Here is a 15,337-nt window from a genome sequence, read left to right as displayed (position 1 = left end):
TCTCTCGGAGATTATTACCATGAATTTTAGAAGAAACCTCATTTGCCTTTATATGCCCCCGACACACATTCTTTTAAAAATGCAAAATATTTTCATTTTAAAAAATATTCCTCAAGTTAATGAAATCAGGCTGAACAAAAATAATATGGGGTTTTACTTATTTTCCCCATTCTATGAATATGGCCCAAGAGACTGAATTTACCAACAAGACAGGAGTTGTACACAGTTCTCATCTGCCCCATTCCCATCCTGCCTCCAGCTGCTGCCCTCTGAGGACCCACACCCCCTTTACACATGTGCACACACCAGTTGTAAAAGACATTAATATTAAAACAACTGTTTGAATGATACTTGCTTCTGGGACTGAAAAAATAAAACCCAAGCCAAAAAAATATAAAGAATGTGTTTTGGTCAGTTCACGTTTTCCTATCAACTATTAGAAAAAGAACTATTTTCTTGTTTTAAAAGTTTAAATACTTCCTACAATGCCTACATTTCTTTGAACAGCTCTCTATAAACGAGCATACGTGAAACATTTTTTCTAAAGTGGTCAGGTCCATTACGTGTGCTGGGCACAGTCTAACCCTTTATGTCTCTTCCTGGCAACTCCAGATTTTGTAGGCAGGGTGGTTGAGAAAGCAGGGAGCCAGGGGAGGTGGCCTCCACAGGCACCTCGGCCACCACACCAAGCCCTCGTCTGAGCATTCAAGGCAAGAGATTTTATTTTCTCCCTTCACAGTGCCTGAATACCCTGAGGGGATCTTCCATCAATAATTCATGAGCAGCAAAAAGAACATGCTTTAATCAATAAGGAGTAATGGTGAAACTCACAGCAGGTTCCACAGGACTGATGGGGTGTTATATTAATATCTGATTAAACTTCCCAGGAAGTTTAATTTTTCATAAACCAAAGACCTAAAATTAACCTTTTAACCTTATGTTTATAAAGGATCTTTCCCAAGAGCACAAAAATATGTTTTAAAAACATATCTTAACGAAAGCAGGAGGCTAAAAAGAGTATTTCAATACCTAGGAGATTTGCTCAGGATCACACAGAAAAAGAGAATTAGAACTTAGTTTACCTCATACTTACCTAAAACATTCTTAATTGGAGTATTTTTACACACCTTTAATGATTATTTTCAAATGTATGCTATAGGGGTTTTAAAATACACTCGAATTTTTCAATCACCAATTCCCCACATTCAAGAAAAGGACTTCGGAGCACTCTGCACCTTATTCCTCCTTTTCTAATAACTTCCCTGTCCATTCATGGCAAAACAATCAAATCACATGCCTATGTGAATTGTCATGAAGTCAAATTAGTAAAAGTCAACTATGTATAAAATGAATAAACTACAAGGATCTGTTGTACAGCACAGCGAATATAGCTGGTATTTTATAATAACTATAAATGGAGGATAACCTTTAAAAACTGTAAATCACCATGTTGTACACCTGAAACTTATATAATACTGTAAATCAACTGTACTTCAATAAAAAAATTAGTAAAAGTCTAAATTCTCCAGATTTTGCTTATTTATGTTTGGGACCCCATAAGAAACTTCTCCCTGGGCACAATACTTCTCAAAGTTGCCCTGGATCCCCCCATCAGGTGAGTAAGTCAATATCATTTATCTGCTCATCTGGAGGAACACCCAACTTACATAACCCCACAGAAAGGCACTGGATGAAGATAATGAAATTTGATTTATTGCAGAAAAGGTAACTTTCCCAAAGCTTTCGCAGTGGGCAGTCAGATGTGTTCATCCTCACAGAGCAGTAGCATGGTGAATAAATTGCTTCTAGAAGCTCCTGTAAAGATTTATAACTTTAGCTGGAAGAAAAGCTGGAGATTTCTTTTCCATTCCCTGACTGTACTTATACACTGCTTACTGCAGCCCAGCAAGGCTCTCCTTGCCCAGATCGACAGCATCCTTGTAGAGCTGACAAGTGGTGATGGATATACCCACCGGAGTATTACTGAGGATTTGAGAGGCTGTTACTGCCATGTGTAACAGAGGCTGTTACTCTTCGATGCAATCCTGTGGACTACAGTGTTTCCCCTCAGATACGCAAAATTCTGAGATGAAACCAGCCTTATAATTCTAATCCAGCCCCATCGCAATTCAATTTCTTCTCTGGGTAACACTGAAGAAGCAATGTGTTTTTGGTATTTGAAGCTCATTTTTATGTTTGCCATAGTGTCACTTTGGCTGACCCATTATTATTAAACTACAGTTCTTAATGAAACTCCATTTCACCATAGCATCTAAAATACTACAACTGAAATTAATTATACCCTAGAAGAGAGTAGTAACAGACTTCCCTATTTGAAATACAAAATGGAAAGCTACTGTTTTATTTATTCTTCTAATTATATAAGAATGGACAAAGTAATACACCCTCCCTATCAACAAATTTCAAGAATCTGCTTTTAACTTTCTCTTTTTTTTCTCCAGTCAGAATTGCTATTAATGACAGGAGCATATCATAATTTAATTAGCTGACACTGACTGGCAAGCTATCCATTTCTTTTTAATTGGAACCATTTCACAGAACTATCCATAAAGGCAGATTATGCATAACTAATAACCTTCATAAGTAAGACCTTTAGAAATCTCATAGAAACATATAAAATACTTGGACATAGTCACTATGTTCTCACATCACTGAAGACTAGGGGCACAGAATTTCCCCACAGCATACCTACATGGCTAAGTTGTGAAAGCAAGAAACAGGTGCCCTGGGTAGCACAAATCTGCCAAAAAGTTAACTTGGCCACCACCTTACATAAGCATCACTTAACAATATACAGTGACTCAGAGGTGTGGCTCTGTTTGTGAGTGCCATGGAATGCATTTCAAGAGACTGAGTCTCACTAACCTGTCAAATCGAATTAAAAGGGGAGTAGTTGCATCTTAAAAACATAATGGGAAATGTGGTTACAGCCAAATGTCATTTTCACGGCCTTAAGATAAAATATACACTTAATCTGCCTGAAAATAGTTTGGAGACAATCTCTAGAGCACATTATTCTGGGTAACTGGTGTGAGGAAAGCATGGGTGTGTGGTGTGTGTGGATACGTGACTCCTGAAAATTGTACAAGTATTTTCTTTTAGGGAACAAAGCCTGTGGAACTGAAAAATAGTAAAATAATTTTTAGATTTAGGCTCACTCCTTTTATAAAATGTCAGGCTCCTTGGAAGTAGATTTTTTTAAACACAAATATCAATAAAATAATTGTTTAAAACATGATTCCATTCTCAATTCACAACATTTTCATCCATCCACAACTTTGTAGGAATTGGACTAAATCAAACTGGAGTCACCCTAGGCAACAGGGTTTTTCCCTTTATAGGATTACGGTAGTTTCACTGAGAAAGCTCCACATGCGGTCAAATAGGCTGGCTCTCCAGTAACAGTCCTAATTAATTAGGTGTGTGTAGTGGAAAGAACATGGACCTGGGAATCACATCTGAGTTTCAACCTGCGCTCTGCAACTGTAGCTACAATGTGACCTTGATCACTTTTGTTGACTTCTCTGAGCTTCAGGTTCTTATTTGTAAAATGAGTCATGCTATGAACATGTAACTCACAAGGTTGTCATGAAAATTAGTTAAGTATGTAAAGTGCTCTGCAGTGAGTAGCTGCTAGATAAACAGCAACTTTTATTCTCACGACGATAATACATCAATTTTGGCTAATTATACTGAGTTGTTTAGGATCACAGTAAATAATTTTGTGCAAGTGCTTAGACAATTAAAGATACTGTAGGTATCTCAGCTTCACTGGATCAAGGACCATTTTTAAAGTGTAGTTCCTGCCCTTCCATTGTTTTGATTAGCAAACTGTGGTTACTAAGTAACTGCTATATTCTTACCAAACATTCCTACCTTTAAGGAACCTGCAAGCTAAGGAGCACAGGCTCTGGAGTCAGATGACCGAGTATTAGCTTCAAGCTTTGCCACCTTCTAGCTGTGTGACCGTGAGTGAGTAACTCAAACTTCTTAAAGCCTTGTCTTTCTCGTCAAAAAATAGCAGGTAAAAGGAAAACAGTATGGGGCTTCCCTGGTGGCGCAGTGGTTGAGAGTCCGCCTGCCGATTCAGGGGATGCGGGTTCGTGCCCCGGTCCGGGAGGATCCCACATGCCGCGGAGTGGCTGGGCCCCGTGAGCCATGGCCGCTGAGCCTGCGCGTCCGGAGCCTGTGCTCCGCAACGGGAGAGGCCACAACAGTGAGAGGCCCGCATACCGCAAAAAAAAAAAAAAAAAAAGGAAAACACTATGGAGGTTTCTCAAAAAACTAAACATAGAGCTACCATATGACCCAGCAAGTCCACTCCTGGGTATATATCCAAAAAATAAAAACCACTAATTTAGAAAAGATATACGGGAGGCTCGGGCTTCGGTCTGAGCGCAGGGAGAGGACTGGCGGCGTGAACAGAGCCTGAAGGGGTTAGAGCACCATGGCTAGCCGGGAGGAAGTCCGGGAAAAAGTCTGGACCTGCCGAAGAGGCAACAGACTTTTTCTTTCCTCTTTGTTTCCTGGTGCTCGAGGAGAGGGAATTAAGAGCGCTGCTTAAAGGAGCTCCAGAGACGGGCGCGAGCCACGGCTAACAGCGCGCACCCCAGAGACGGGCATGAGACGCTAAGGCTGCTGCTGCCGCCACCAAGAAGCCTGTGTGCGAGCACAGGTCACTATCCACACCTCTGCTCCCGGGAGCCGGTACAGCCCGCCACTGCCAGGGTCCCGGGATCCAGGGACAACTTCCCCCGGGGAACGCACAGCGGGCCTCAGGCTGGTGCAACTTCATGTCGGCCTCTGCCGCCGCAGGCTCGCCCCGCACTCCATACCCCTCCCTCACCCCGGCCTGAGTGAGCCAGAGCCCCTGAATCAGCTGCTCCTTTAACCCCGTCCTGTCTGAGCGAAAAACAGACGCCCTCAGGTGACCTACACGCAGAGGCGGGGCCAAATCCAAAGCTGAACCCCGGGAGCTGTGCGACCAAAGAAGAGAAAGGGAAATCTCTCCCAGCAGCCTCAGGAGCAGCGGATTAAATCGCCACAATCAATTTGCTGTACCCTGCATCTGTGGAATACCTGAAAAGACAACGAATCATCCCAAATTGAGGAGGTGGACTTTGAGAGCAAGATTTATTATTTTTTCCCCTTTTCCTCCTTTTGTGAGTGTGTATGCTTCTGTGTGAGATTTTGTCTGTATAGCTTTGCTTTCACCATTTGTCCTAGGGTTCTATCTGTCCTTTTTTTTTTTTCTAAAAAATTTTTTTTCTTAATAAATATTTTTTATTTTAATAACTTTATTTTATTTTACCTTACTTTATTCTATTTTCTTTTATCCTTTTTCTTTCTTTCTTTCTTTCTACTTTTTCTCCCTTTTATTCTGCGCCGTGTGGATGAAAGGCTCTTGGTGCTGCAGCCAGGAGTCAGTGCTGTGCCTCTGAGGTGGGAGAGCCAACTTCAGGACACTGGTCCACAAGAGACCTCCCAGCTCCATGTAATATCAAATGGCGAAAATCTCCCAGAGATCTCCATCTCAACACCAACACCCAGCTTCACTCGACGATCAGCAAGCTACAGTGCTGGACACCCTATGCCAAACAACTAGCAAGACAGGAACACAACCCCACCCATTAGCAGAGAGGCTGCCTGAAATCATAATAAGTCCACAGACACCCCAAAACACACCACAAGACGTGGACCTGCCCACCAGAAAGACAAGATCCAGCCTCATCCACCAGAACACAGGCACTAGTCCCCTCCACCAGGAAGCCTACACTGAACCACTGAACCAACTTTAGCCACTGGGGACAGACACCAAAAACAATGGGAACTACGAAGTTGCAGCCTGCAAAAAGGAGACCCCAAACACAGTAAGATAAGCCAAATGAGAAGACAGAAAAACACACAGCAGATGAAGGAGCAAGATAAAAACCCACCAGACCTAACAAATGAAGAGGAAATAGGCAGTCTACCTGAAAAAGAATTCAGAATAATGATAGTAAAGATGATCCAAAATCTTGGAAATAGAATAGACAAAATGCAAGAAACAATTAACAAGGACCTAGAAGAACTAAAGATGAAACAAGCAACAATGAACAACAAAATAAATGAAATTAAAAATACTCTAGATGGGATCAATAGCAGAATAACTGAGGCAGAAGAACAGATAAGTGACCTGGAAGATAAACTAGTGGAAATGACCACTGCAGAGCAGAATAAAGAAAAAAGAATGAAAAGAAGCAAGGACAGTCTCAGAGACTTCTGGGACAAAATTAAACGCACCAACATTCGAATTATAGGGGTTCCAGAAGAAGAAGAGAAAAAGAAAGGGACTGAGAACACATTTGAAGAGATTATAGTTGAAAACTTCCCTAATATGGGAAAGGAAATAGTTAATCAAGTCCAGGAAGCACAGAGAGCCCCATACAGGATAAGTCCAAGGAGAAATACACCAAGACACATATTAATCAAACTGTGAAAAAATTAAATACAAAGAACATATTAAAAGCAGTAAGGGAAAAACAACAAATAACACACAAGGGAATCCCCATAAGGTTAACAGCTGATCTTTCAGCAGAAACTCTGCAAGCCAGAAGGGACTGGCAGGACATATTTAAAGTGATGAAGGAGAAAAACCTGCAACCAAGATTACTCTATCCAGAAAAGATCGCATTCAGAATTGATGGAGAAATTAAAACATTTACAGACAAGCAAATCCTGAGAGAGTTCAGCACCACCAAACCAGCTTTACAACAAATGCTAAAGGAACTTTTCTAGGCAAGAAACACGAGACAAGGAAAAGACCTACAATAACGAACCCAAAACAATTGAGAAAATGGGAATAGGAACATACATATCGATAATTACCTTAAATGTAAATGGACTAAATGCTCCCACCAAAAGACACAGATTGGCTGAATGGACACAAAAACAAGACCCATATATATGCTGTGTACAAGAGACCCACTTCAGACTAGAGACACATAAAGACTGAAAGTGAGGGGATGGAAAAAGATATTCCATGCAAATGGAAACCAAAAGAAAGCTGGAGTAGCAATTCTCCTATCAGACAAAATAGACTTTAAAATAAAGACTATTAGAAGATACAAAGAAGGACACTACATACTGATCAAGGGATCAATCCAAGAAGAAGATATAACAATTGTAAATATATATGCACCCAACATAGGAGCACCTCAATACATAAGGCAAATACTAACAGCCATTAAAGGGGAAATTGACAGTAACACATTCATAGTAGGGGACTTTAACACCCCACTTTCACCAATGGATAGATCATCCAAAATGAAAATAAATAACGAAACACACGCTTTAAATGATACATTAAACAAGATGGACTTAATTGATATTTACAGGACAGTCCATCCAAAAACAACAGAATACACATTTTTCTCAAGTGCTCATGGAACATTCTCCAGGATAGATCATATCTTGGGTCACAAATAAAGCTGTGGTAAATTTAAGAAAATTGAAATTGTACCAAGTAACTTTTCTGACCACAACGCTATGAGACTAGATATCAATTACAGGAAATGATCTGTAAAAAATACAAGCACATGGAGGCTAAACAATACACTACTTAATAATGAAGTGATCACTGTAGAAATCAAAGAGGAAATCAAAAAATACCTAGAAACAAATGACAATGGAGACACGACAACCCAAAACCTATGGGATGCAGCAAAAGCAGTTCTAAGAGGGAAGTTTATAGCAATACAATCCTACCTTAAGAAACAGGAACCATCTCGAATAAACAACCTAACCTTGCACCTAAAGCCATTAGGGAAAGAAGAACAAGAAAACCCCAAAGTTAGCAGAAGGAAAGAAACCATAAAGATCAGATCCGAAATAAATGAAAAAGAAATGAAGGAAACGATAACAAAGATCAACAAAACTAAAAGCTGGTTCTTTGAGAAGATAAACAAAATTGATAAACCATTAGCCAGACTCATCAAGAAAAAGAGGGAGAAGACTCAAATCAATAGAATTAGAAATGAAAAAGGAGAAGTAACAACTGACACTGCAGAAATACAAAAGATCATGAGAGATTACTACAAGCAATCTATGCCAATAAAATGGACAACCTGGAAAAAACAGACCAATTCTTAGAAATGCACAACCTGCCAAGACTGAATCAGGAAGAAACAGAAAATGTGAACAGACCAATCACAAGCACTGAAATTGAAACTGTGATTAAAAATCTTCCAACAAACAAAAGCCCAGGACCAGATGGCTTCACAGGCGAATTCTATCAAACATTTAGAGAAGAGCTAACACCTATCCTTCTCAAACTCTTCCAAAATATAGCAGAGGGAGGAACACTCCCAAACTCATTCTACAAGGCCACCATCACCCTGATACCAAAACCAGAAAGGATGTCACAAAGAAAGAAACCTACAGGCCAATATCACTGGTGAACATAGATGCAAAAATCCTCAACAAAATACCAGCAAACAGAATCCAAGAGCACATTAAAAGGATCATACAGCATGATCAAGTGGGGTTTATTCCAGGAATGCAAGGATTCTTCAACATACGCAAATCAATCAATGTGATACACCATATTAACACATTGAAGGAGAAAAACCATATAGTCATCTCAATAGATGCAGAGAAAGCTTTCGACAAAATTCAACACCCATTTATGGAAAAAACTTTCCAGAAAGTCGGGATAGAGGGAACTTTCCTCAGCATAATAAGGACATATATGACAAACCCACAGCCAACATCGTCCTCAATGGTGAAAAACTGAAAGCATTTCCACTAAGATGTGGAACAAGACAAGGTTGCCCACTCTCACCACTCTTATTCAACATAGTTTTGGAAGTTTTAGCCACAGCAATCAGAGAAGAAAAGGAAATAAAAGGAATCCAAATTGGAAAAGAAGAAGTAAAGCTTTCACTGTTTGCAGATGACATGATACTATACATAGAGAATCCTAAAGATGCTACCAGAAAACTACTAGAGCTAATCAATGAATTTGGTAAAGTAGCAGGATACAAAATTAATGCAGAGAAATCTCTGCTATTCCTATACACTAATGATGAAAAATCTGAAAGTGAAATCAAGAAAACGCTCCCATTTACCATTGCAACAAAAAGAATAAAATATCTAGGAATAAACCTACCTAAGGAGACAAAAGACCTGTATGCAGAAAATTTTAAGACACTGATGAAAGAAATTAAAGATGATACCAATAGATGGAGAGATATACCATGTTCTTGGATTTGAAGAATCAACATTGTGAAAATGACTCTACTACCCAAAGCAATCTACAGATTCAATGCAATCCCTATCAAACTACCACTGGCATTTTTCACAGAACTGGAACAAAAAATTTCAGAATTTGTATGGAAACACAAAATAGCCAAAGCAATCTTGTGAACGAAAAATGGAGCTGGAGAAATCAGGCTCCCTGACTTCAGACTATATTACAAAGCTTCAGTAATCAAGACAGTATGGTACTGGCACAAAAACAGAAAGATAGATCAATGGAACAGGATAGAAAGCCCAGAGATAAAACCACACACATATGGTCACCTTATCTTTGATAAAGGAGGCAGGAATATACAGTGGAGAAAGGACAGCCTCCTCAATAAGTAGTGCTGGGAAAACTAGACAGGTACATGTAAAAGTATGAGAATAGAACACTCCCGAACACCATACACAAAAATAAGCTCAAAATGGATTAAAGACCTAAATGTAAGTCCAGAAACTATCAAACTCTTTGAGGAATCCATAGGCAGAACATTCTATGACATAAATCACAGCGAGATCCTTTTTGACCCACCTCCTAGAGAAATGGAAATAAAAACAAAAATAAACAAATGGGACCTAATGAAACTTAAAAGCTTTTGCACAGCAAAGGAAACCATAAACAAGACCAAAAGACAACCCTCAGAATGGGAGAAAATATTTTCAAATGAAGCAAGTGACAAAGCATTAATCTCCAAAATTTACAAGCAGCTCATGCAGCTCAATAACAAAAAAACAAACAACCCAATCCAAAAATGGGCAGAAGACCTAAATAGACATTTCTCCAAAGAAGATATACAGACTGCCAGGAAACACATGAAAGAATGCTCAACATCATTAATCATTAGAGAGATGCAAATCAAAACTACAATGAGATATCATCTCACACCAGTCAGAATGGCAATCATCAAAAAATCTAGAAACAATAAATGCTGGAGAGGGTGTGGAGAAAAGGGAACACTCTTGCACTGCTGGTGGGAATGTGAATTGGTACAGCCACTATGGAGAACAGTATGGAGGTTCCTCAAAAAACTACAAATAGAACTACCATATGACCCAGCAATCCCACTGCTGGGCATATACCCTGAGAAAACCATAATTCAAAAAGAGTCATGTACCAAAATGTTCATTGCAGCTCTATTTACAATAGCCAGGATATGGAAGCAACCTAAATGTCCAACATCGGATGAATGGATAAAGAAGATGTGGCACATATATACAATGGAATATTACTCATCCATAAAAAAAAACAAAATTGAGTTATTTGTAGTGAGGTGGATGGAACTAGAGTCTGTCATACAGAGTGAAGTAAGTCAGAAAGAGAAACACAAATACCATATGCTAACACATATATATGGAATTGAAGGAAAAAAAAATGTCATGAAGAACCTAAGGGTACGATAGGAATAAAGACACAGACCTACTAGAGAATGGACTTGAGGATATGGGGAGGGGAAAGGGTAAGCTGTGACAAAGTAAGAGAGTGGCATGGACATATATACACTACCAAACGTAAGGTAGATAGCTAGTGGGAAGCAGTTGTATAACACAGCGAGATTAGCTCGGTGCTTTGTGACCACCTAGAGGGGTGGGATAGGGAGGGTGGGAGGGAGTGAGATGCAAGAGGGAAGACATATGGGGACATATGTATATGTATAACTGATTCACTTTGTTATAAAGCAGAAACTAACACACCATTGTAAAGCAATTATACTCCAATAAAGATGTAAAAAAAAAAAAAGAAAGTACAAACTTGCAACCAAACTTGCAACCAGTAGATTAAAAAAAAAAAAAAAAAAAGAAAGGAAAAGATATAATCACCCCAATGTTCATAGCCACACTATTTGTAATTGTCAAGGTATGGAAGCAACCTAAATATCCATCAACCTAAGATGAACGGGTAAAGAAGATATGTGTGTGTGTGTGTGTGTGTGTGTGTGTACACACACACACACACACACACACACAATAGAATAATGCTCAGCCATAAGAAAGAACAGAATTTTGCTTTGAAGCAACATGGATGGACTTGGAGGACATTATGCTAAGTGAAATAAGTCAGATGGAGAAAGACAAATACTATGTGATATCACTTATATGTGGAATCTGAAAAATACAACCAACGAGTGAATAAAACAAAAGGAAACAGAGTCGCAAATATAGAGAACAAACTATTGGTTACCAGTGAGGGGAGGAAAGGGGGAGGGGCAATATAGAAGTAGGGAAGAAAAAAGGGTTATTATTGAATTATATGAAATCATATGTATGAAACTTCTGAAAATTGTAAAGCACTATAGAATTTAAAGAATCATTCAGTTAAAAAAATAAAGTGCTGAACTTATGACTAGACAGACACATCTATTATAAAATGAGCATACTGCACATAGATAAATGCTAGCAATTCTCTTATTCTTTTTCTTTTTTTTTTTTTTTTGCGGTACGCGGGCCCCTCACTGTTGTGGCCTCTCCCGTCGCGGAGCACAGGCTCCAGACGCGCAGGCTCAGCGGCCATGGCCCACGGGCCCAGCTGCTCCGCTGCATGCGGTATCCTCCCGGACCGGGGCACGAACCCGCGTCCCCTGCATCGGCAGGCGGACTCTCAACCACTGCGCCACCAGGGAAGCCCTCTCTTATTCTTTTTATCATTGTAAATAAAGATATCTTTCCTACAAGCAGCCAAAAACAAAAACAGCAGGTAATAATAACAGTACTCACCTCACAGACATTGTTAGGGTTGAATGAAACAATCCCTGTGGATTCCTTAGTACAAGGCCTGGCACGTAGTAAGTACCCCGTACATGTCAGCCATTACTATCCAATTAGTGACAATTCGAGATTATATCTGCTATAGAGGCTTAGAAAGGTCCAAGAGTCTTGCTGCTGCTAAGGAGTAGAGGTGGGAATTTTATCGCAGGTCTGTCTGACTTATTATGATAATGAAGAAGATGAAGGGTATACCTGGCCTCAGGGAGCTTACTACATATCCTGGAGAAACAGATAAGAGACTGGACGTTACAAGATAGGGTGCCCTGCCATCTGATAGGAAAAATACACAGGGCTCAGGGAGCACCACAGGGGAGAGACAGGGAAGTGAATAAACATGGGACTTTTTAGGAGACAAGAATACAGGTAATAAAAATGCTTACATGAACTCACACTTGACCTTTTCTTAAAACCAAAATTCCCAGAGATGTCCAGCAGCTCAGGATGTTTGAGTATCAAGGATTCAAGCTGCAGGTGTGCAAAGGCGCCAAAAAGAAGGAAAATGCTTATGGATTGAACTCAGTAGGGCAAGTATATGCAGGGTAACATCAGGGTTTGAGAAAGAGTCCCCTGCCAACCTTTTCAAACAAGGGGCAAAACAACTTCTTCTACAACTAAGGAAAAATGTAACAGCACACAGACCTGAGGCATGGTGAGGCATGAATGACCGATAGGAGACCTTTCCAAAAGGTGAGTTTTGAGGAGGACAGAATCAAAGGGCCTGGAAGGGAAGCCGTGTAAAGAGAACTGTAGTGGGAAATAGGATTAACAGAAATGAGGTAAACTAGCTGAGGAATCTAAACAATGGAGCCTCTACAGCAGAGCCACAGACCTACAATTAACCAATAATTAACAAGACAGAAAAATACATTCTGAGAGGAGGAGAAAGAAGGATTGAGAACCGGGAGAGAAAAGCAAAAGAGGCATCTTAACATTTCAAGGTCCAAACTGTTTCTAATCTAGTGAAGATTCAGGTGTTGTCCATCTACTCACTGAGGTAAACACACAGAGAACCCACAGATGGCCCTGTGTGGTTTTCAAGTTAGATTCGGGCCACTTTCTTGTTAATCTGCACACAAGGATGACAGTGCTTGGCATAGGACAATCTGTTCAAGAATAATTAGATTCCCCCTCACTTCTTGCCTTGGTGGCAGAGGCACCTGGTGTATTTACAATATCCCATTTTTGCTTCCATCTGAATCCATATGTTCACTGGTGAGGTTAAACCTGGAGTTGCATGGCACATTTTTCACTGTAAACAAACTTTGCTTCGGCAAACCCTAAGGGAAAGTAGGGGATCCTGCTATATTAATTTCCCAGGCCTAGGAAAGGCTCACCTCCAAGAACAGGGGAAGCTCTGCTGATTTATTGCTGGAAAAAGGCCATGCCTCAGAGGATTCATGTCAGGAGCTGCAGGTACAGCCAGGGGAGCAGCCCTCATTTACAGTGAGACAGGAGAGAAAAGCAGGGAAACAGCCCCCATGAAGAATATGCCTTTATCACATGTTGAAAGCAATGTGAATCAGGATGTGCTCCGTGGTTATAATTCCACGCTATGATTTAGAGGCCAAGACTAAAGGGTGGAGGAAAGATGGAAGGAGGAAAAAAAGATGGAGAAAAATCTTACAGGTATAGAGTGCCTGCTATTCAACTGCACAGTTCTAGGCACGCTACACAGCTGATCTCAAAGCACAAGTTACTTCGTGACATCTAAAGTTAAAAGCACAATTCCCGGATCCTTTTGTAGTTCATAAGTGTGATGATTGGGTGTTCACGCGCTTGTGTGACATGTGCCTCCTTCCAACCTTGTTACAACTGTGGCACATTACCCGTCTGACATGAAAAAAAAAAAAAAAAAAAGCACAATTCCCATTTTAGCCTCCAACAACCTCCTGGGATCAGCCCTTTACTTGTGCGGTAAGAGATAACTAATCTGTCACAACTCTGACATCAGGATGACGTTATGGCAGAGACCCGCACCACCTAAGCAGCCAAGGGCACTTGAAGGCTTGGTCTAGTGTCCTCAGGTGGGTGCGTAGCAAGGAAACCCTACATCCCATGGCCGGTCCTAGGACAAATGCGTTGGGTTTAGCAATGTGGTTACCTTGACAGGAAGTCTCAGTGGAGTGGCAGGGACCAAAGGGTGATGGAGTGAGTTTAAGAAAAACTGGGAGGACAAGAAGTAGACCAAGGAGTAGAGACATCTCCTTTGAGACGTGTTTCTGTAAAGGAAACTAGGGGCAGTAGCTGGTCAAAGGTGTGGGGTCAGAAGAGTTATGAAAATTGAACAAGGTGGAATTGAACAAAATACCTCCTGTTGCATTTGGATTAAATTATAAAAACAGTTAGCACTAAAAAGAACCTCAGAGATCTAAATCGAAGCCCTTCTTTCTATATGAAGAAACCAAGACTCAGAGAGTGTAAATGACTTTTTGTTCAGAACACAGCCCTGATGAACATTCAGAATTTGGGAGTCCATCACCATCACTTAGCCTCTGCTCCATCCCCCACTAGGCCATGCAATGCTATGTCCCTCCCTCCACTGTGATTTTAGTTTTGGTTTTGTTTTCACTAAGATGTTTCAAAAGAGCTTGAAGACAAAGGTATCAGATTAACTAGAAGAAGTGAATTTTTTTTCCTTTCAGAAGGGAAATTTTAACTCCCTTCACTAATAAAGGGAACTGCATTAAAAATAATGAGGCAGATAAAGAAAAGATTTTATTATTTTAATGAATTCAAAAGCTGGAAGCATTAGTGAGATGAGCAATGTGTTCATTGCCCTAATCCGATGTAATCATATTTAAAAAATTATTCTGCTTAGGAATTTTTCTGCTACATCAGACAAAATCCAAAATGTCAAGTAGACAGAATATCAGAATTAACTTTAGATCCTGAGTGCCTTCAAAACAGAGATCAGTATTCTAAGGGCCATCTTTGAAAGTACCACACAGAAGACATGAAGCTCCTTGACATTCCAAGATGGTCCTACTGTCCACAATCTAACCCAAAGATTTCTGTCTACCATTTAACTCATGTCCTGAGAAATGTATGATTCTATACATTTTTTTAATCTGAATCAACCATTTACTTCTGTGTATAAGGGAGCCCATTTAACCTCTCTGTTCTTTTGCATCCGCAGCTATCGAAAAAGAAATTCAGTTTTCTGACTCACCTTATCACTGGGATTGATTCTAAAGAAGAAAACACCACAGTAACTTTTAGCATAAACATAAATTTCTACACAAATGTTTTAATCTTTTAAGTCACAGAAGAAAAC

The 15,337-nt window shown here is 40.0% G+C and overlaps 1 protein-coding gene across 1 annotated transcript in view; it reads right to left on the bottom strand.

Moving 5' to 3' along the window:
- SMYD3 (SET and MYND domain containing 3) overlaps nucleotides 1-15,337 on the bottom strand; it is a 719,303-nt gene that overhangs the window by 342,600 nt on the left and 361,366 nt on the right. The gene's annotated exons all lie outside the window — the stretch shown is intronic.

The sequence above is a fragment of the Stenella coeruleoalba genome, assembly GCF_951394435.1.
Source record: "Stenella coeruleoalba genome assembly, chromosome: 1".
Classification (NCBI taxonomy): domain Eukaryota; kingdom Metazoa; phylum Chordata; class Mammalia; order Artiodactyla; family Delphinidae; genus Stenella; species Stenella coeruleoalba.
Note: the sequence above shows the minus strand (reverse complement) of the source record. Positions and strands in the feature narration are given on the sequence as shown.